The 23,801-nt window shown below is 42.1% G+C and overlaps 1 protein-coding gene across 7 annotated transcripts in view; it reads left to right on the top strand.

The window, feature by feature from the left end:
• Positions 1-23,801, top strand: part of LRRC20 (leucine rich repeat containing 20) — a 173,987-nt gene that overhangs the window by 138,361 nt on the left and 11,825 nt on the right. The window lies entirely within an intron of this gene.

Raw genomic sequence — 23,801 nt, forward strand, 5'->3', positions numbered from 1 at the left:
TGGACCACAGAGGCTGATTAATGGATGCAAACATGGGCTGCACTGGAAAAGTTTATGACCTCAGGGTTTTCCGCCAATCGAGAGTCTACCTTCGTGGACTGTCCAGGACATTATTCCCACCAAATGACATTGTCATAAATGGAGTAACTGTCCCTACTGTTATTCTAGGGGATCCCAGGTACCCTCTTTTGCCTTGGCTTATGAAGATACGCTAATCTCAAAGGCCCTCGCAAAAGAAGGTTTAATTACACACTCAGTAGACCAGTGACTGAAAGTGCATTTGGCAGACTGAAATCCCACTGGTGCTGTTTACAGTGTCATCAGTGCTGTCTGCATTATTGTGAAGAGCTCAGCAAACCACAATCTTTGTGAATCTAAAGGTAAGCCATTTGCCCCTGAATGGACCTATGACAGTAATATATTGCTGAACCAGTACACTCAGGATGAAGAGCAGGTCAACCACTGTGCTTAATCGTCATAATTAAAATGGCTTGTAACCCATGGCGATGCTTAAAATGAGGACTATTTCACAGTTGAAATCCAGGGCTTTTTCTGCTATATCATTCCGATAGTAACATCACTGTAGCATTTCGTAGCAGCCTTAGGAATACAGAGAATGGGAAGCTTTACATGCCTACCAGAGGTGAAAACAAAGAGAAGAGGAACAATTAACAATAGTTTTCCATCTGTAAGGCAAAGCCAGAACTCCAGCTGTCTAGGCTGGAGTTGCCGTGGGATTGCAGAATTATTTCTGCGTCACTTCAGAGACTTTCTTTCTTCGAAAAGGTTTTTTAAGAGAAAAGCTGTTCCCAATCGACTCAGAAGACTTAGGGCCAGACCCTGTTTGCCTCTTCAGTTGGGCCATTACAGTAGCCTGGAATCACCAGGACGTAATCATATCCCTTCCAAAACCCTTACACTGGCCTCAGAGCGGCAGGGTTGCACAGGAGCCATTTATTTTAATAAAATACTCCTATCCCTAGCTGCTCTGCAGGTTCCTCCTATCCCTGGTATGACATCAATGTGGTGGTTTAATATACTTTATTTCCCCTTTGTAAGGAATAACTCCAGAGCCACTTGTGAGTTATGCAGACATCCTAAATTCCAGCCAATAAAAGCTGTATTTACAGTGTTCTTTGGTCACATGCTTTCTGCTTCTGCCACATGAATTAGAGATACTCTAATTCAGATCAGTACGGTTATCATTCTGAGGTGCAAGGACACCCAGCAGCTGCTGTTCGGGGGATATTGTAATTCTCACTATCTGGTGATGAGCAAAATATTTTCCCTTCTCCCTCATTGTCATGTGTTAATTTTTAAACCAGAGACACCTATTACACTGACAAAATACAGGAATGCACAAAATCTTATAGGTAACTCGGCGGAAGAGGTGAAATAGTAGGATTTGGCAAGTATGCAAGCAATGTGCTGGCTCTGGCAAATGTAGACAGGCTGCTTGATGCTATGGCAGAATTTTGGGTTCAGCTGTCGGCCTGGGATTTTCAGGAGGCTAGTCTGTGATGCTGGAATCATTACAGAAGAGGAAGTGTGTGGTATCTAAGGATATGTCTACTAGAGTAAAAGGCAAGCTCCTCCCTTAGGGTTCACTTCAAACAAGTGTTAAAATGCAACTTGCCCTCCCTATGCTAGAGATTTAAAACATAGTGGCTTAACATGTTTAACAAACACATATCCCTATCCTCATCTAGACATACCCAAAGAGACACAACTTGCTTCTGAGCTCTACTCTCTAGAAGGGGTAGCAATGGACAGGACTTGAAGCTTGCAATAACTGAGAACTTGCAAGCTCTCGTTCCTCCACCTTCAGAAATTTGTATTAATTGGGATTCTTTAATTAAGTTCCTTTCCATTGGGAACTCTAGCCATATCTATTAAATGCTGCCATGGTTAAAGCAGAATGATATTCAGAATACTGACCACAAAAGTGGCACCAACTTTCTGCCCAATATTTACTACTGTCTGTGCTGCAGAGTCCCATCTAGGCATGAAAAAGCAAAGGTGCATTCTCTTTTGCCTTGTACTCCTCATCAGCAATCCTAACTACAATTCAGTTACCTGTATTATTGGTGGTGATCAAAAGCAGAAGGAATGTGATTTGATTGTCATACACCAGACTGAACTTTCAGTGAATTGGCCCTTGGCAGCACCAGGATAGAGAGGCCCAAAGCCCCCCATTCCCTGGCTCTGCATGAGCATAGTGATGTAATGTAACAGGGCCTAAGACCCAATTGGTTGCATTCAGCTGCCACAATTCTCGGTGTTACAAATAGAAATTATTTAATTATTCAGTCCATCTCCCTGCCAGCTTAGGCTCATCCCTTCGAACTATCTAATCTAATTTTCAAAATCCAAATCAAGAGAGGTAGACAGAATTACAGCTAGCAGCTTTGCGTCCCAAATGAGTAGGCTAGACATACTGAATTATGCAAGCGGAGAATTTGGTCCATTGGGTTTCACTAGCACATGGTGCAACCTGGCAAGGACAGATAAAGAATGGCCATACTGAAATGACCAGTTAATATTTACTTTCTACTGACTGTGTTTGAATAACTTATATACTGGGAAAGGAAGAGTACAGTGAAGCTTAGCTGTTCTGCAACTTTTTAACAGAAGAATAGGGCTTTGTATGTTTCATGATTCAGTGGCCGTGGAATTAGTTATGGAATCCATCACTGCTGCAAAATTAGACTCTAGGTTCTAAGTTTTTTGTTTTTTTAAAAAAAAGGTTCTAGTTGCAAGGGAAATATGAGTGTAAATAAATTCATTGTGCCTGCCTGAGTCCACAGACATCCTGCAAAAATTTGCATTCAGAAATGAACTTTCCCTTTTCATATCAATGGGGGTATTAATGCTGAAATCTAACTATGTACATTTCAGTTTCAAGACTGTTAACTCTTTTACTGCTGCTTATTTTAATATCAAACTAATGTGCTTATCCCACAAACCCAAACTCCAGGGGCCAGAAGCTTCCATTTTCTCCTAGCCAACTGCAAAACCCTAGCCTTCTATGATAGTTATGCATTTTCAGCTCAAGATTCTACAGCACATGGACAATTAAAAATATAGGGATTGCATACCCTAGTAAATAAGAAGGGCTACTGGCTTGACTGTATTATTAATTTTCATAGTTAAGTTAAATAATTGTTGGTTTCACTAAATTATCTGAAACTGCTGTGTCACCACCGCTCTGTTGCACTGGAAGGCTGCCGAATGCAATAGTAGTTCTGCAGAACGTAGGTCACAGCCATGTTTTCAGCTGCTAAGGAATGGGCAACGGGTGGAGAAAAGAACTTCATTGTCCTTATTAGAATTATTTTTCATTTCATTTAAAAAGAAAAACGATAGAAGGGAAGCAGCGTTTCCCATTGATAAATACTAGTCTAGCTCTCCTGGCAATAATGAAGTAAGGGAGTCCTTCCCATCTTTCAAAAAATACAGACCCTTCTTCCTTTCTATCTCATTGCTCCAGAGATGTCTCTTTATGACTTGTTGCAGCATAGGTCTCATTAAATAGTCTTTTCTGTAGGTCCTGTCAAGAATTTAATGTTCTGTTTCTGCACAACATAGGTACTGTTCATGTAAACAAGGACCAGAAACAGGAATCTATATATTTCCTTTGCTTGTTTTTTGAGTTTAGAGAATCAGTTTATTTCAAAAAGAAAAGGAGTACTTGTGGCACCTTAGAGACTAACCAATTTATTTGAGCATGAGCTTTCGTGAGCCACAGCTCACTTCATCAGATGTGTACCGTGGAAACTGCAGCAGACTTTATATACACACAGAGAATATGAAACAATACCTCCTCCCACCCCACTGTCCTGCTGGTAATAGCTTATCTAAAGTGATCAGCAGGTGGGCCATTTCCAGCACAAATCCAGGTTTTCTCACCCTCCACCCCCCCACACAAATTCACTCTCCTGCTGGTGCTAGCCCATCCAAAGTGACAACTCTTTACATAATCAAGTCGGGCTATTTCCTGCATAGATCCAGGTTTTCTCACTTCCCCCCCACCCCCAAACACACACAAACTCACTCTCCTGCTGGTAATAGCTCATCTAAACTGACCACTCTCCAAGTTTAAATCCAAGTTAAACCAGAATATCTGGGGGGGGGGGGGAGGAAAAAACAAGAGGAAACAGGCTACCTTGCATAATGACTTAGCCACTCCCAGTCTCTATTTAAGCCTAAATTAATAGTATCCAATTTGCAAATGAATTCCAATTCAGCAGTTTCTCGCTGGAGTCTGGATTTGAAGTTTTTTTGTTTTAAGATAGCGACCTTCATGTCTGTGATTGCGTGACCAGAGAGATTGAAGTGTTCTCCGACTGGTTTATGAATGTTATAATTCTTGACATCTGATTTGTGTCCATTTATTCTTTTACGTAGAGACTGTCCAGTTTGACCAATGTACATGGCAGAGGGGCATTGCTGGCACATGATGGCATATATCACATTGGTGGATGTGCAGGTGAATGAGCCTCTGATAGTGTGGCTGATGTTATTAGGCCCTGTGATGGTGTCCCCTGAATAGATATGTGGGCACAATTGGCAACGGGCTTTGTTGCAAGGATAAGTTCCTGGGTTAGTGGTTCTGTTGTGTGGTATGTGGTTGTTGGTGAGTATTTGCTTCAGGTTGCGGGGCTGTCTGTAGGCAAGGACTGGCCTGTCTCCCAATGCTTACAAGTTCCAATGTGTATACTCTGTGAGTTGTGTAAGAAAGGTATAGATTAACACATTGGTCCCCCAGTAATCATCCATGCTCTTGTGTTTGCCCATGGGGTAAAATTGGCTCCCTGCAGATAGCCATCAGTGTCATGGCATAAACTGACATGTTACTTGCTACACTGAATAGGTAAGAAACAGCAATCCTGCTACTTGAGAGGACTTTTAACTCTGTGGGTGACATTCCTGAGAAGTACCTGTTTTTCCATTAGCATGTAAATATTATCCCTTGCTGCGGTACAACAAATGGAGCTTGATATGTTTTCTAAAGATGTATAGCTATATTGGAGAGACATGGATGCCAAAAGAGAATGGGTCAGTTTCTGTTTCATATGAAAAAAATACTTTTTGTAATTTGGGATTTTTTTACACAGACATGAAAAAGGACTAAGATAAATATGAATGCAGTGCAGTGACAGAACGGACAAATGCGCTAGTTGGCAGCGGCAATGCAGATTAAAGGAGAAGGCAATGAAGATCTTGCTGCTATTAAATTAAATGACTGTACCCTGGAGGTTAGGGCACCCACCTGGAAAGTGGGAGAACCATGGTCCAGTCCCCTGTTCCAATCAGTTGCTAATTATATATTCAACGTGGAATTTCACCAGGGGAGACTGAGGGAGCCCCACATGAAAATATTGTATAGCTCAATGGTTAGAGCACTCTCCTAAAAGGCGTAGGAGGCCTCTGCCCTGCAGGCAAGATAGACATTTGTCCTCCCATCTTTCCCCAGTTAGGGGAATAGATGCCTAAGTATCTTTGTGGATCTAGGTCTTGGCCCCTGTCAGGAAGTGTTCAGCACTGGGCAGGAACAATCTCTAACTGAACAGTGTCTTCATTTGGAATAGTAGCCCAAAATAATATAGGTGGTGGTAATGTAAGATCGCTGCATTAATTTGTCCCCCTGTAATAGAGAAGTTAATTTAGCAGACTTATGCAGAAATGAATTTTATAATTGGGTTCCATTCTTCTGAAAAAAGAGGGGACTAAACCTATCTGAGCTCCATCTCATATAGCCTCGTACTGAGGGTTAGGATCTAGAGCTGTTCGTTTTGAGAGAGAGCGATAAAAGGCTGTTCACAGTTTGCTAGTTTCCCTGATGTTAAAAAAAAACCCCAACCTGCATTACATTTCAACATTAAAATCTTCTGTCTGATCAAAAGATTAATTTCTCCTTCCATATCAGCATCCATAATGTCATGGGTAAGAGGAGCTTCTTTTTATGGAATATATCTACTTACATTCATTGAATGACATAAATATGAATCTTTGATAATAGAAATGTTGTTAATAATAGGACAGGTGTTTTACCTGGAGATATATATATAGATCTCCAATGGAGTAACACTGTTTAAGTATTCCTACCAGTGCAACTTTTGCATTAGATAATGATACTGCCTTATTTCCAAACAAAAAGCTATGTTAAAATGGAGAGAACATATCAGTAATGTAAGGGAAACAAATGTTACAAAAGTGTTTTAATTATTTCCAAAGTAAGCATTACAAACTCAGAGCGTTCAGAGTTAAGGATATATTTATATTACAATGCATGGAAATACACAGTTAGGGCAACTGTAGTGATGCCACATTATAGCCATATGATTAAGTTAAGGCATTTTGTGGTCCCAGCTTCGATTAAACAGATTTTTAAAAGTTAACTCCCCTCCTCCCTTCTGCCCTTCTCATGGTTCCGCTTTAAATCCTCAAAACAGGCACATAGGCTTTGTGGTGGCACACTGCATATGGGTGACTTTACTCCCTGCAAGTGTCCAGAGTTCTTTCTCCTGAGTCTAGTAACTCAAATAAGTTTATGCTATTTGATATCCCTGTTAATCCTCCAGAACCAATGCAGTTAAAAAGATTGAGCTGAATTCTATTCTTGGTTGTACAGCAGCAGAATTGTTTACTACATTCCAGGTCCAGGGCTAGTCAGTTACAACCGTTCATACATTGACAGCAGTGGAGTTCCGCAAGTGTCACTAAGGGTATAATTGGAAGGCAATAAAGATGCACAGGTGTAACTGAGGGCAGCAGTTCCCCTGCAGAAACTTCTGTTGTTGTTAATGATGCACGTGAAGTAAAGAACCCTTCTTGATTCTCAGGGTCCAGTGGATTTATCCCTGGGGCCCATACAAATACTGATTATCTTGTTTCTGGTATGCAACAGAAGTTAGGTTTTTTTTAAAGTACCTCCTAAGAGAGGGTATCACCAGACGCTGCTGCCTCCCCCCGGATCCCACAAGCACTAGAGCAAGGTAGTCTGAGAGAAGAGAAGGAGATTATCGCATTATAGATTTAGGATTAAAAATGTAAAAGCACCTCAGTTATTGAGAAACCTCAGTCCCATTGACCGCTTTTGAACATTTTATCATTAGTCAATAACTAGCCAAAAGGATACTCTTCTGACTTTGACTGAAACCTGAAGAACCCACATTTGCAATGGTCAGACTTAGATGAGCCAGAATGTGATGAAAGCTCTGATTAAGCCAAGTGAAACCCTAACAGCCTTTTCCTTTTGAGACAGTCAAGTCTTGTGCTTGATAGCTAAGGACGGCAGAGACTGTTACAGAAGAGAGGCGTAGTTGGAAGCAGCTCTTTTCTCTGCACACACAGCATCAATTCCCAGTGCTGCTGGTGTGGCAGAGGCTTCACTACATTATCTGTTTCAGAGGAACAGCCGTGTTAGTCTGTATTCGCAAAAAGAAAAGGAGTACTTGTGGCACCTTAGAGACTAACCAATTTATTTGAGCATGAGCTTTCGTGAGCTACAGCTCACTTCATCAGATGTATACCGTGGAAACTGCAGCAGACTTTATATACACACAGAGAATATGAAACAATACCTCCTCCCACCCCACTGTCCTGCTGGTAATAGCTTATCTAAAGTGATCAACAGGTGGGCCATTTCCAGCACAAATCCAGGTTTTCTCACCCTCCACCCCCCCACACAAATTCACTCTCCTGCTGGTGCTAGCCCATTCAAAGTGACAACTCTTTACATAGTCAAGTCGGGCTATTTCCTGCATAGATCCAGGTTTTCTCACATCCCCCCCACCCCCATACACACACAAACTCACTCTCCTGCTGGTAATAGCTCATCTAAACTGACCACTCTCCAAGTTTAAATCCAAGTTAAACCAGAACATCTGGGGGGGGGGGGGGTAGGAAAAAACAAGAGGAAACAGGCTACCTTGCATAATGACTTAGCCACTCCCAGTCTCTATTTAAGCCTAAATTAATAGTATCCAATTTGCAAATGAATTCCAATTCAGCAGTTTCTCGCTGGAGTCTGGATGTGAAGTTTTTTTGTTTTAAGATAGCGACCTTCATGTCTGTGATTGCGTGACCAGAGAGATTGAAGTGTTCTCCGACTGGTTTATGAATGTTATAATTCTTGACATCTGATTTGTGTCCATTTATTCTTTTACGTAGAGACTGTCCAGTTTGACCAATGTACATGGCAGAGGGGCATTGCTGGCACATGATGGCATATATCACATTGGTGGATGTGCAGGTGAACGAGCCTCTGATAGTGTGGCTGATGTTATTAGGCCCTGTGATGGTGTCCCCTGAATAGATATGTGGGCACAATTGGCAACGGGCTTTGTTGCAAGGATAAGGTTGCAAGGTAGCCTGTTTCCTCTTGTTTTTTCCTACCCCCCCCCCCCCCAGATGTTCTGGTTTAACTTGGATTTAAACTTGGAGAGTGGTCAGTTTAGATGAGCTATTACCAGCAGGAGAGTGAGTTTGTGTGTGTATGGGGGTGGGGGGGATGTGAGAAAACCTGGATCTATGCAGGAAATAGCCCGACTTGATTATGTAAAGAGTTGTCACTTTGGATGGGCTAGCACCAGCAGGAGAGTGAATTTGTGTGGGGGGGTGGAGGGTGAGAAAACCTGGATTTGTGCTGGAAATGGCCCACCTGTTGATCACTTTAGATAAGCTATTACCAGCAGGACAGTGGGGTGGGAGGAGGTATTGTTTCATATTCTCTGTGTGTATATAAAGTCTGCTGCAGTTTCCACGGTGTACATCTGATGAAGTGAGCTGTAGCTCACGAAAGCTCATGCTCAAATAAATTGGTTAGTCTCTAAGGTGCCACAAGTACTCCTTTTCTTTTTACATTATCTGTAAATGCTACAGGACTGAATTTTACTTATCCGGGAAGGAGCCCTTGCTCTCAGGCTCCTTGAGGAATTTAGAGGCAGCAAGATAATCAAGCTCCCTGGACCCTTTGGTTTGAGACTACCCCTGCTGGCCGCTGAACACAGCAGGGAGCCTCCAGGGATGTCCTTAAGCCCAAACAACTGCTGGGGGCTGAGTCAGTACACAGGGCTGGGATGTTTACATGGCACCACACTCACACATTCCCAAACACATTGAATTAAATAGAAAGAGACTCAGGAGGCAGGAGTCCTGGTTCTCCTCTTGCTCATCCCAGTGAACACGGGGAGTAGCTCAACTGAAGTAAGTGGAGTTCTATTGGTGTGAGACTGGTGAGAGGAGAATCAGGCACAAGGATTCTCGCTACACTTTGTTTTAAAAGGAAGCCACCTGTGAACTCTTCTAATGAAGAATTTTTGTGCAATGTAATAGAAGCTTAGTTTATACCTCTTTACTCAGTTGGGGTCTGAAGTGATCAGTTTTGTTCCATATTGTAAACGTATTTATTGGTTTCAGTGTGTTCAGCATGCTTCTTATTAGCCAGGTCACTCTTTAAAAGCATATTATTACAAAAAATGCCATGTTGACGCAGTGTCAGGTCTGAGCAACGCAAGCCATTAAATTTGATGCCCACACAGATCCTGGAGAACTAGTTGCCCACCCAGGTCTCACAAAGCAGCCCTGCTGAAGATCTTTTTGAGAGTTTGCAGCCCTTTACTTGTTTTTTTCCCCTTTCCTTCTCCCCATATCTTAGTAGACAGCCCCAGGTGTGGCACTCACCCCCTCATCTCCCATCACTAATGCAATGTCCCACACACCTTCACAAGCCATCACTAGGGCATCCCACCTTCCTAGTGGTGGTCCCCTAAGCTTTCTTGCAACCTTGCAGTGGTTGCTGCAATAAACTTGTGCATGGTAGGTTTGTCTTTTCCCATGCTTTGTTCTGCATTAGCATTACATATAATAAAAACATCATGTGAAATAATAATTCCTGTTGTCCCATCAGAAATAAATGCTTTCTTCTCAGTTGCCATTCAGTAATAGGCCACGTGGTGTCAGACTTTCTGACTGGGACAACTGGTGTACACGGTAGCACCATGCTAAAATGCAGAAGCACTTTGCACAGGGAGGTGGTCAGGGTAGAATCATAGAAGATTAGGGTTGAAAGAGACCTCAGGAGGTCATCTAGTCCAACCCCCTGCTCAAAGCAGGACCAACCCCAACTAAATCATCCCAGCCAGGGCTTTGTCAAGCTGGGCATTAACAACTTCTAAGGATGGAGATTCCACCACCTCCCTAGGTAACCCATTCCAGTGCTTTACCAGCCTCCTAGTGAAATAGTGTTTCCTATTATCCAACCTAGTCCTCCCCTACTGCAACTTGAGACCATTGCTCCTTGTTCTGTCATCTGCCACCACTGAAAACAGCCAAGCTCCATCCCCTTTGGGATCCCCCTTCAGGTAGTTGAAGGCTGCTATCAAATTCCCCCTCACTCTTCTGCAGACTAAACAAGCCCAGTTCCCTCAGCCTCTCCTTGTAAGTCATGTGCCCCAGCCCCCCGATCGTTTTTGTTGCCCTCCGCTGGACTCTCTCCAATTTGTCCACATCCTTTGTGTAGTGGGGGCCCCAAACTGGATGCATTACTACAGACGTGGCCTCACCAGTGCTGAGATGTTGTTTTGCCCAGGGTGGAAAACCTCACCTAACTTGGCATCCCTGGAAGTTTGTGCCTTGGGCAACAGCTCTGATTGCCTGCCCCTAAGGCCAGCCCTGGAACTGTCCACAGAGGTAAAGACTCAGATCCTCAAATCACTCATTATTCTACTTTTATCCACTGCAGAGGGATGATGGCATGAAACTCTTCTGTTTGCAGCACTGTTGTTGGCAGGTATCAGAACAAAAGACACAGGTGTGGGAAAGAGATGGAAAGGGGAGGTGGGGAGAGAACAGACTGTGAACCAGATTCACATGGGTTTCATCTATGTAACAGGGGCTGCAGGCTCTCCCATATAGCAAGTCTGCATTGAGGTGTGGGGCCTAGATCTGGTCAGCATGTCTCCAAATATGAGCAAGGCAGGATCAGGCTGGTCAGAGGATGAATTGAATCAGCACATCTTGCCTGTGGAGCCCTTGTTGGAAACATTGGGGGAGGAGGCTGCAGTAAACAGTCTGCCCTTTTCCCCTCTCAGAGGTGATTGCTTTCTCCATTGCAAAGCATTAGGAACAAGCAGGGGGCTGAAGAGATTGATTTTTGAGGAAAGATTAAAAGAGCTAAAGAGCTATAGCTCCCCTCAGCTAAAGAATGATTGGGGGTGGACAGGATTGACTGCAGACACCTGAAGTATGTAAATACCAAGGAGGGGGAGGAATAATTTAGTCTGATATGTGAAATAATGGGTAAAATTAAGAACAATTTAGAGTAACTAATGGGTTTAACTCGCATTGAAGTTAATGGGACTCTTTTAAATTGCTTCCGTGAGTGATGTGTCAGGCTCTGATATTGTGGCAAAATCTCCCAATGGAGGCAATGGAAACTTTAATTTATACCATCTAAAAGACTGCCATTACTGGGGAATAGACTGTCAGGAACAATTCTGCACTGGCTGAGGTAGGAGGGACCAGATGACCTAATGGGTCTTTTATCTCTAGATTCTCTGATTCTGTGGGTGAAGTAGAGACGGAGGGAAGGACGTTAAGGGAAGACAAATCCAGGGAAGGGAAGGGGCAGGCGGGATCAAACCTAGAGAATCCTATTGCTGCCCTCCCTTGGGGACAGAAACATGTTAGCAATACCCAGGCCTAAACTGTGCTTGCCAATCATTTCACAACACAGGGGTAACTAGCACACTTCCTCTCCAAAACGTTTGTTATATTTAGCACCTGGATAACTGCCTGCAGAAATCCTGCTATAGATCCCCCTGCCCCAGCTGCTCTACAGTAAGAATTCTCAACACCTTTTGGCAGGGCTGCCCAGAGGGGGGGGCAAGTGGGGCAATTTTCCCCGGGCCCCACAGGGGCCCCCACAAGAGTTTTCAGCGGCACTTCAGCAGCAAGGAGTCCTTCGGGTCCATGTCTTATGCGAAGTGCCCCGGAGACCCGGAGCGGAAGGACCCCCGCCACCGAAGACCCCAGGCACCCTGAATCCTCTGGGCCTCTTGGCACATGGTTTGAAATTGTGCTGTGTGGGAACTCAAATCCTTCTTATAACTCTGCTTGGCTGTAGCTGTACTTGGAAACTGTTTCAAATGCAGTTGCAAACCCCAGTGGTGATGGGTTCTAAAACAGTGCCTGATGGCCAACTCCCCATCTGCCTAATGGTCTCTTCATCCATGGCTGCAAACACACAACATTCCTGGTGGTCTCCCAATGTGCAGTAGCAAGTACTTCAACCAGACTCCAACAACTCCAGCCTTCAATGGCAGGCTCCCCACCCACCCAGGACCCTCGCCATCTTGGTGGCCTCACTGACTCATCATTCCACCAGCTCATGGTGATGCCATAAGGAGAAATTAATCATATGGCTATTGCATGGTTTCACTATAGGCCATTGATACAGATATTGGGTGCCGTTACTGTGCATTTCTTACCTTAGCATATTTGAATTTCTTTTAAGTATAAGCCTTTGCCTTTGTAATGCTTGATTTGAGGATAAATAGGACATCCCTGTAATGCTGGGGTGGGGGTTGGGGCTTATCCTCCAAGTACCAACCCACTTTCATCCTCCCCTCCATTTGAATATAATTTTTGCCTAGGAATAAATGCAGCTATGGAGTTACCTGCAAAGAGGTTGCACAGGAGTTATTAAATGGAATTTAGTAAACAATTCTGTTGATGATGTGCACGATGGAATAGAATGTGGCTCACTGACTCTGCAGGGCTAACCGGAGTAAGAGCCAGTAAAACACAAAGGTAGCCCATACCTCTAAAATATACATGGGAGGGGGAAGACCTGCTGAGAAAGATGGTGCTATTTTTACATAGTAATTTTTCAGATTAGATCCCCACTTTTCTGTAGACAGAGAATCTATGGGTCTGTTATGGCTCATTGTCTGTTTCCTTTTACAGTTCTTAAAATCCATCCCAATCACTTAGAGCTGAAGGATTTGGTTTTCTAATTAATTATAGCCATGTTCTGAGCTGAGAAAATTACTATTTGGTTTAATTATGAAACCGTATTATTTCTTTTTGTTTAACTGACAAAAACCATTGAAAAGTTGTGCTGCTAATTAAGTCCTGAATGTGTGCATTGGATGACTAATCAGTCAAGTAGCTTCCCTTTTGAAAAGGTCTAACTATTTTAATTTCCATATGAGATGTGTGTTGGTTATTTGGGGGTGGAGTAGTAATAAATAATAGATGGTTATCTCATAATCTTAATCCTTTCCCAAGACAAAACAAAATAATTGTAATGGTGTGGTGTATAGAGACAAGATTAAAACAGGAATCTTCATCCATTTGCAGTAGAAAACACAGTAGTGTGGACACAACATCTTGAAAAAGGAATCATAACGTTATGGATGTAAAGCTGAGTTCACTTCAATAGGTGAAGACTGAAATTAATGTTCAGGGAAAATCTCCGATGGAGACACAAGAGTAAAGACAGGCGAGGGGAAAGCGGGGGTGAAAGAAGTGTCTAAATACCCCTCTCCTCCCTGCAAAAGTATTGTCTACATGATAGAAATCTCCAAGGAGTGCCTTTCAACTGTTCATTTTTGCTGCATATAACCCAGTAAATCTGAGTATGTTTTTGATTGTAAAGCCAGAAGATGAAGTTTAGGATTACCTGTACAATTATACCTAATTTAGCCAAGGACAAAAGAAACCAGCAAAAATTTGTTGCTTAACAGATGTGGTTTTCTAATGAGGTGAAGCAGAATTGTACTCCATATTCGTGTTGCCAGCTTTCGTGATTTTTATTGCAAGTCTTACAATATTTTAGTGTGTTCTTTAAGACCCTGGACTCTGTGATTACATAAAAATCTTGGATTTCATCTTTTTAAAAAGTAAGTTTCTAGCCTTCGCGGTTCCAGAGAAGCTTCAAAACATGACCCCAAAGGGTCCAAAACCAGAAGGCAACTAAAAAGAACTCCACATTTATTATTTAAATATTTTGTTATTCTTTAAGTTAACCTAATTATTTTGGGGGCCCTGACATTTGAGCCCCTGGAGTAGTCAGTACTGCAATATGTTCAGCTTTTCCTGAGACTTTTGCCCTTCTCCACTTGACAAATATAGTTCTTCCCATTGTTTATAGATCACAAGCCAACTTGGCTGTGATGTCAGCAGAACTATGGGAATAAGCTTTGCTAATTTGACCTTTCTCTCCATAAACAGCACAAAACACTATAGACCATGCAGACAGAGTGACTACTGGATTTTTTTTTTAAATTTCATGCCAAGCAGTAGACTTTAATAATAACCGAATCTAGAGGTAGAGAACAACCCCACACCACACATCAAACACATCTGCAAATACAAATAGGCACACAAACATATACTCAGACATTAGTTATAATCTATATTCTCCACTGAAAAAAGTGAGTTGCTTAGCCTGAGATCAGTTATTTGCTAGCTCCCTGCCCAAAGACAAGCAGCTCTGCACATATGACCAGACATTAGTTGTTTGTTATCAACAGTTGCAGCATGGGTAGACCTTGTTTTCTGTGATTTTTTTTTTTTAAATTTTGCGTCTCTCAAAATAAAGAAAGCAAGCTAAATGTAGCTTTAGGGTTTGTTTGTTTCAATTCCAAACTTCTCAATTCCAGATGTAGGCCATGATCCTATAATCAAATCCATGGGCTAAGCAGTTTCCATTTCCCCTTGTTCTCCTGTTCTTTCTCCATCAATCATCCTCACCCTGTCTTTGAAATACTATACATTGACGGTCAACCAGACTTTAAACAGGCCCAAGATGGAGGACTGTGACAGGTCAGTAGCCACTAATTCCAGTGGCTGCAATTCAGTCATTGTTCAGCTGCTTGTTCTAAGTAGCACACAAGCAGGGGAAGCTGGGTTGCAATAACTTAAAACACTTACTATCCTCCAAAAAGAGCCAGCAGAGGCCTATTAGTTCTAGCTAATGCTCTTGCTCACACTGAATGCTCGAGCTGGGTTTTTGTACCAATTAGTTAATTACATTGCAGTAATTATGGAGACATTTGGTTGCAACTTTGAAGTTAAGGATAGGTTGAGATTAAATAAGAGGTGTGTACTGCACACAGATACACTGAGTTTGCATAAGGGAGTTCCATAAACAGGCAGTTCTGTTTAAGGAAACACAGAAACGATAGAATTTAAAGAGAGCCTGCTTTCAAATTCATCTGGGAACAACAGGAGTTAGAGAGTCACAGAGTAATGGTGCATGGACATAGAAGAAGAACTGTGAACAGTAAGGAACAGTCTTCCACCTTGAGAAACAGTTTTATTCCTATAAAATCATAATCTTTCAAAGACCCTTCAGCATTTATAGAGGATATTTGATTGTAGTCCCACTTTTAGGACAATGTACAAACATTAGTAGGGTAGGTAACCAGTTAGATTAGAGGCTGGGAGAGCAACTGTTTCAGTTCAATATCTGAATGAAAATCTTTACATCATTGCTCAGACAATCAGTCTGCCTAATAAAAGGAGCTTCTCTGTCGTCCCCAGCTGCCATTCTGCAACTGCATAGAGTGAGCATATAATTATACCAGAATTCCACTACATTCAATAGCTGAGTCACTGCCTATTAACTCTTACATCTAGGATTAGAGACACATACACCTTGCCAAATTTACCAATGGTATGTAAATCAATTAACAGAAATAGATTTGAAACCATAGGCACTGTCTCATTCCTCTAACACTTACTATACTGCACAGTTTTATTTCTTCAGCTATATTAAGAAAACTTAAAATAAGAAAACCAGAAGAAGATAATGTCACAAATTTGGTCATTGAAAATCTATGACTTAATGACCAAACTATGAATCTTCAACTCAAATGTCATTTCCATCTTAATATATGGATATGAAAGTTGGGAAGCCACCAAAGATATAAACATTTAAATGTTTTTGGAAGTAAATGTCTTAAGAAAATACTAGGTATTAACTGGAAAGAATTAATAAGTGCCAAAATTTGTCAGAGTTCAACAATTTCTTATCTCCAAAGTTATAGAAAAGATGTAAATGTATGTGTTAATCAATTCATCAATCACCTTCACCTCTTTGAAATACCACATGGGAAGGATTCAGCTTCAAATGCTAGTAGAGGCAGAAGCAACTAAAAACAAAATGGAGGAACTAGAGCTACTGATGCAGGAAGTGAAACCAGATATTATAGGGATTACAGAAACATGGTGGAATAGTAGTCATGACTGGAATACAGGTATTGAAGGGTATTTGCTGTTTAGGAAAGACAGAAATAAAGGCAAAGGTGGTGGAGTAGCATTGTATATCAACGATGAGGTAGATTGTAAAGAAATAAGAAGTCATGGAATGGATAAGACCGAGTCTGTCTGGGCAAAAATCACATTGGGGAAGAAAGCTACTAGAGCCTCCCCTGGGATAGTGCTTGGGGTGTGCTATAGACTGCCAGGATCCAATTTGGATATGGATAGAGACATCCTTAATGTTTTTAATGAAGTAAATACTAATGGGAATTGTGTGATCATGGGAGACTTTACCTTCCCAGATATAGACTGGAGGACAAGTGCTAGTAATAATAATAGGGCTCAGATTTTCCTGGATATGGTAGCTGATGGATTCCTTCACCAAGTAGTTGCTGAACCAACAAGAGGGGATGCCATTTTAGATTTGGTTTTGGTGAGTACTGAGGACCTCATAGAAGAAATGGTTGTAGGGGACAACCTTGGTTCAAGCAATCATGAGCTAATTCAGTTCAGACTAAATGGAAAGATAAACAAAAATAGATCTGTGATGAGGGTTGTTGATTTCAAAAGGGCTAACTTTAAAAAATTAAGGAAATTAGTTAGGGAAGTGGATTGGACTGAAGAACTCGTGGATCTAAAGGTGGAGGAGGCCTGGAATTACTTAAAGTCAAAGTTGCAGAAACTATCAGAAGCCTGCATCCCAAGAAAGGGGAAAAAATTCATAGGCAGGAGTTGTAGACCAAGATGGATGAGCAAGCATCTCAGAGAGGTGATTAAGAAAAAGCAGAAAGCCTACAAGGAGCAGATGATGGGAGGGATTACCAAGGAAAGCTACCTTATTGAGGTCAGAACATGTAGTGATAAAGTGAGAAAGGCCAAAAGCTATGTAGAGTTGGACCTTGCAAAGGGAATTAAAACCAATAGTAAAAAAGTTCTATAGCCATATAAATAAGAAAAAAACAAAGAAATAAGAAGTGGGACCTCTAAACACTGAGGATGGAGTGGAGATTAAGGATAATCTAGGCATTGCCCAATATCTAAACAAATACTTTGCCTCAGTCTTTAATGAGGCTGATGAGGAGCTTAGGGATAATGGTAGGATGACAAATGGGAATGAGGATATGGAGATAGATATTACCTCATCCGAGGTAGAAGCCAAACTCAAACAGTTTAATGGGACTAAATTGGGGGGCCCAGATAATCTTCATCCAAGGATATTAAAGGAATTGGTACATGAAATTGCAAGCCCATTCACAAGAATTTTTAATCAATCTGTAAACTCAGGGGTTGTACTGTATGACTGGAGAATTCCTAACATAGTTCCTGTTTTTAAGAAAGGAAAAAAAAGTGATCTGGGTAACTACAGGCCTGTTAGTTTGACATATGTAGTATGCAAGGTCTTGGAAAAAATTTTGAAGGAGGAAGTCGTTAAGGACATTGAGGTCAATGGTAATTGGGACAAAATACAACATGGTTTTACAAAAGGTAGATCGTGCCAAACCAACCTGATATCCTTTGAGATGGTAACAGATTTTTTTAGACAAAGGAAATGCAGTGGATCTAATTTATCATAGAATCATAGAATATCAGGGTTGGAAGGGACCTCAGGAGGTCATCTAGTCCAACCCCCTGCTCAAAGCAGGACCAATCCACAACTAAATCATCCCAGCCAGGGCTTTGTCAAGCCTGACCTTAAAAACCTCTAAGGAAGGAGATTCCACCACCTCCCTTGGTAACCCATTCCAGTGTTTCACCACCCTCCTAGTGAAAAAGTTTTTCCTAATATGCAACCTAAACCTCCCCCACTGCAACTTGAGACCATTACTCCTTGTTCTGTCATCAGCTACCACTGAGAACAGTCTAGATCCATCCTCTTTGGAACCCCCTTTCAGGTAGTTGAAAGCAGCTATCAAATACCCCCTCATTCTTCTCTTCCGCAGACTAAACTATCCCAGTTCCCTCAGCCTCTCCTCATAAGTCATGTGTTCCAGTCCCCTAATCATTTTTGTTGTCCTCTGCTGGACGTTTTCCAATTTTTCCACATCCTTCTTGTAGTGTGGGGCCCAAAACTGGACACAGTACTCCAGATGAGGCCTCACCAATGTTGAATAGAGGGGAACGATCACGTCCCTCGATCTGCTGGCAATGCTCCTACGTATACATTCCAAAATGCCATTGGCCTTCTTGGCAACAAGGGCACACTGTTGACTCATATCCAGCTTCTCGTCCACTATAACCCCTAGGTCCTTTTCTGCAGACCTCAATTTCAGTAAGGCATTTGATACGGTTCCACATGGGGAATTATTAGCTAAATTGGAAAAGATGGGGATCAATATGAAAATTGAAAGGTGGATAAGGAACTGCTTAAAGGGGAGACTACAATGGGTCATACTGAAAGGTGAACTGTCATACTGGAAGGAGGTTACTAGTGGATTTCCTCAGGGATCAGTTTGGGGACCAATCTTATTTAATCTTTTTATTACTGACCTTGGCACAAAAAGTGGAAATGTGCTAATAAAGTTTGCAGATGACACAAAGCTGGGAGGTATTGCCAATACAGAGAAGGACTGGGATATCATACAGGAAGATCTGGATGACCTTGTAAACTGGAGTAATAGTAATAGGATGAAATTTAATAGTGCAAAGTGCAAGGTCATGCATTTAGGGATTAATAACAAGAATTTTTGTTATAAACTGGGGATGCATCACTTGGAAGTTACAGAGGAGGAGAAGGACCTCGGAGAATTGGTTGATCACAGGATGGCTATGAGCCGGCAATGTAATATGGCCGTGAAAAAAGCTAATGCAGTCTTGGGATGCATTAGGCAGGGTATTTCCAGTAGATATAAAGAGGTGTACCGTTATACAAGGCACTGGTGAGACCTCATCTGGAATACTGTGTGCAGTTCTGGTCTCCCATGTTTAAGAAGGATGAATTCAAACTAGAACAGGTACAGAGAAGGGCTACTAGGATGATCTGAGGAATGGAAAACCTGTCTTATGAAAGGAGACTCAAAGAGCTTGCCTTGTTTAGCCTAACCAAAAGAAGGCTGAGGGGCGATATGATTGCTCTCTATAAATATATCAGAGGGATAAATACCAGGGAGGGAGAGGAATTATTTAAGCTCAATACCATTATGGACACAAGAACAAATGGATATAAACTGGCCATCAGGAAGTTTAGACTTGAAATTAGATGAAGTTTGCTAACAATCAGAGGAGTGAAGTTCTGGAACAGCCTTCCAAGGGGAGCAGTGGGGGCAAAAGACATATCTGGCTTCAAGACTAAGCTTGATAAGTTTATGGAGGAGATGGTATGATGGGATAGCCTAATTTTGGCAATTAATTGATCTTTGACTATTAGTGGTAAATATGCCCAATGGCCTGTAATGGGATATTAGATGGGGTGGGATGTGAATTACTACAGAGAATTCTTTCCTGGGTGTCCAGCTGGTGAGTCTCGCCCATATGCTCAGGGTTTAGCTGATCACCATATTTGGGGTCGGGAAGGAATTTTCCTCCAGGGCAGATTGGCAGAGGCCCTGGGTTTTTTTTGCCTTCCTCTGCAGCATGGGGCACAGGTCACTTGCTGGAGGATTCTCTGCACGTTGAAGTCTTTAAGATTTGAGGACATCAATAGCTCAGACACAGGTTAGGGGTTTGTTACAGGAGTGGGTGAGTGAGATTCTGTGGCCTGCGTTGTGCAGCAGGTCAGACTAGACGATCATAATGATCCCTTCTGACCTTAAAGTCTATGAGAAAAAAAAAATCTCACTGGTAAAATCAGTGGGGAAAGAATAACCAGACATGTCAGTGATTATATTGTTACTTGTGTAAACCTGAGCTGTTGAATCCCACATTTATTACCCCACTTCGCAAGTTCTTTCCCTGCCATTTTGTCCTTTCCCATGTGGTAAACCTTGATAATTATTTTCCCCCTTACTCAGTCCTCACATCAGTGTTTTTCTTTTGCGGGGGTGGGGGGGGGCAGTGCCTGCTCATATTACATCTTTTTTTTCTCAGTTGTAACTGATATATTTAACAAAAGATAGTTATCAGCCAGTTGTAATTAGCAGCTGGGATTCAGTCCTGTCAGGGTAGGAGGGAGAAGGAAAGTCTTGTTTTATGTTCTAAGCTAGCAAAAATAGTGCGATGAGTCTGATAGAAAGATTCCCATTAACTACAGTGGGATAGAAAGATTCCCATTAACTGCAGTGGGCGTTGGATTGGACCCAAAGTGGATCTGGACTTTTAGAACATAACATTCTTATGCTGTAAGAATGGTTTATAGCCCTCCCATGTGTATAATTTCAGAATTGAGGGTACAGTCTGTGTTTCATTCCCTCCATCCTGCTACCTCCAGGTTAACTGAGCTCTGTAGAAAAGTGCCCACTCATTGCTTAATCTGAACTGCTTCAACAAATGACTGCCAAATCTTCAGTGATATGATCTGAGGGATAAATTGCAGATCTCCGGAAGTTGCTGGCAGAAATTGCATTTTGGCAGCCTATCACTTCACATCAGTGGAAAAACTGCCCACGTTCCTTCCAGAGAGCTAGATGTCTGTAGAGATGATAAAGTATATTTAGAAATACAACTTGCCACCAGCATACTGTGTAATTAAAGCTTTTGGTTATCGTTGTGAAGATAAGCACTAACATATGGTTAACAAACAGAAAAGACAGGAAAAAACTTATAGCTGCATCTTCTCATTTCAAATCTTGCATCACTCCATCTCAACTACACACACCACCTAGGCTCCTTCTCCGTAACTCCTTTCACCCATAATAAGGTGTAATAAATGGGAGTGCTGGTAAGAGATTAATCTTTATCTCTTTATCTCAGGGGGGAGGGATAGCTTAGTGTTTTGAGCATTGGCCTGCTAAACCTAGGATTGTGAGCTCAATCCTTGAGAGGGCCATTTAGGGATCTGGGGCAAAAATTGGGGATTGGTCCTGCTTTGAGCAAGGGGTTGGACTAGATGACCTCCTGAGGTCCCTTCTAACCCTGATATTCTGATTTTATTTTCTGGCTCCAATCATCTGATATAGGTCAGGGTTACAGAAGGTTAATATCCCTGTCACATGGCAGGGGACAATAGCAATTAATCCAGTAGCTCCTGGATCCAGTACTACCATCACCTAAGGCACAAGAGTTTAAATAGAGGCTCAGAAATAAAGCATCACATAAACAATAAGCGCACACTGTAAAAAAATGTCAACAATTTTAAAATGTTTTCAGGTCAAAAATGTTGTTGAAAAATTCCTGACCAGCTCTACATAGGAATCAATTTGCTGTCAGCAATACACAGGATTTTACTTGTGCGTTTTCTCCCAGGCACTGTTACTATTACCATAACTGAGAAATGAAATTCACTCTTTAGTATGATAAAGAAATTTCACATAGGGGGGTTAACTAGGGAACATAAAACAGCAATTATACTTTCACGTGACTTCTTTTAGACCATGTACCTTGTTAGAGAAACCTCTGGGAGGGTCACACCAGAGTGCGCTGAATCTGCAGCTTCCACTTCCATCCTTCTGGAGCTTTTAAAAAACCTCATTCTTTTTCCATAGCTGTTTGCTTGAGAGTTAGAGGTTGTGTCAGATGATATGTATATTTTGTTTTGATTTAGATGGACTACATGAGCTAAAGATGTTAACATAAGCCAGTTACTGTCCAACATTAAACAATTAAACAATTAAACAACAATTAAACAAGGACCAGGGTTTAGTATACAGAGACTTCAACCTGCTTAGTACCATGGCAAACACACCATTAAAAATCCTTTTAACCTTTTATTAAAGATAAAGAAAAGAAGGAAAAACAATTAAAACATTTGAAATGTAATGTATTAAGCCTTCCATTTTAAGAACAGCCATTGTTCCCTTTACCTGCAGAGACATTTTAGAAGGAAAAGAGTCTTGTTTGATAGCTGGTCTTAGCTGGTATCAAAGACTGTAATAACTGTCCTTTTGGGGAAAAGAGAAGTTAGTTGAGATTGGATGGAGCCCGTTGTTGTTGCTGTTGTTTTTAAAGTCCTATCCCATTTTGTCACAGATGGTGTTTGGGATACACTTGGTAATGGTGGGAATGTCATCTGGATACCTCATGCTGGTCTGGGCTGGTCAGGACATGTTTCTGAATCAGGATGATGAAAGCCCCAGATCCCAGGAGTTGGTGGGGGTGGCAGCCATGACATTGAAGCTTGCTTCAATAGCTAATTTTTTCTCCCCAAAATTTCTTTCTTTAAGGACCCGTAAAGGGAATGGTGGGCTGAATAGTCCATTTCCTCATTATTTTGTCCACCAATTACGCCGAGTATCTGACACACCAATTTTGGTTCACTGATTTCTGGTTCCATACTTTTCTTGTTTACCAAGCATGATCTTCACACAGTGCTTGAGTTATATAGGCAGGCCTTTTTGTTTAGACTGAGTCTTTTTTATCTTCCTTTCATACCTTTTGCCATCAGCATTTGTTGTTAGAGGTTATTGTGACATCTTATGAACTTCCACACAATTTTTACAGTTGAGTTCACCATTAGGGTAAACTTGTAAGCCCAATTATTACAACCGTGTCGGTGTGTAAGTTAAGGGGAGCTATGGAAGGAGACTATCTCTGTCCCCCCATAACATTCAGAAACTCTTAAAACAAAATATATATCATCTTGATGTAACATTGCAATGTTACAACCTTTTATCCACCCAAAGACGAGACCTATCACAGCTGACATGATGAAGCCAGTTAAATTGTACGGAACACAGCTGCTTAGGGCAAGAGACTGGCCAGGCTGATGTGTGGGAGAGGGTTTGTATATATGTGTATACTGTGAGTGTACTTTTTGTGAGCCTGATCCTGCAGCTGGGTGGTCGTTTAACATGTGGGCGAGCAACAGAACTGGATCCTCTGCTAGGTCTGTGGTAATGTGCCATGCGTATGGCTTTAAAAACTCATTTTTTGTGGGATTGAACGTATCTGCAAGAGTATTTGTGTGGGCGTGCCTGTGGCTTCAGTTTGATATATATTTTTAGGGTGTGGTTTGGAGAGCTTGTCCCTGAAGCAGAGGTGAAAGTAAGCCGATACGGTACGGCATACCGGCAAGAGCCAGTACACAGCTGACCTTACCGGTAGGGGGCAGCTTCCCCAGGCCGGCAATTTAAAAGGGCGCTGGGCTCCCGGCTGTGGCCGGAGCCCCTGGCCCTTTAAATCACCGCCAGATCCCCGGGGCTCCCGGTTGCCACCACAGCTACAGTTATCGTGGGGCTATGGCGGTGATTTAAAGGGCCCAGGGCTCCTGGCCACCGCTACCGCAGCCAGAGCCCTGAGCCCTTTAAATCACTGCTGGAGCCCCGGGGTAGCAGTGGCGATTTAAAGGACCCTGGGATGCAAAGGCCCCGCCCCTTCTGCCCAAGCACGCCCCCCACTGCTCAGGACCCCGGGCCTGCGTACCAGTAAGTTCCTTAAGTTACTTTCACCCCTGTCCTGAAGGCTTGTGAACATAATATTTTAGTGGACAGTATGTG

The sequence above is a fragment of the Caretta caretta genome, chromosome 7 (assembly GCF_965140235.1).
Source record: "Caretta caretta isolate rCarCar2 chromosome 7, rCarCar1.hap1, whole genome shotgun sequence".
In the NCBI taxonomy this organism is placed as follows: Eukaryota; Metazoa; Chordata; order Testudines; family Cheloniidae; genus Caretta; species Caretta caretta.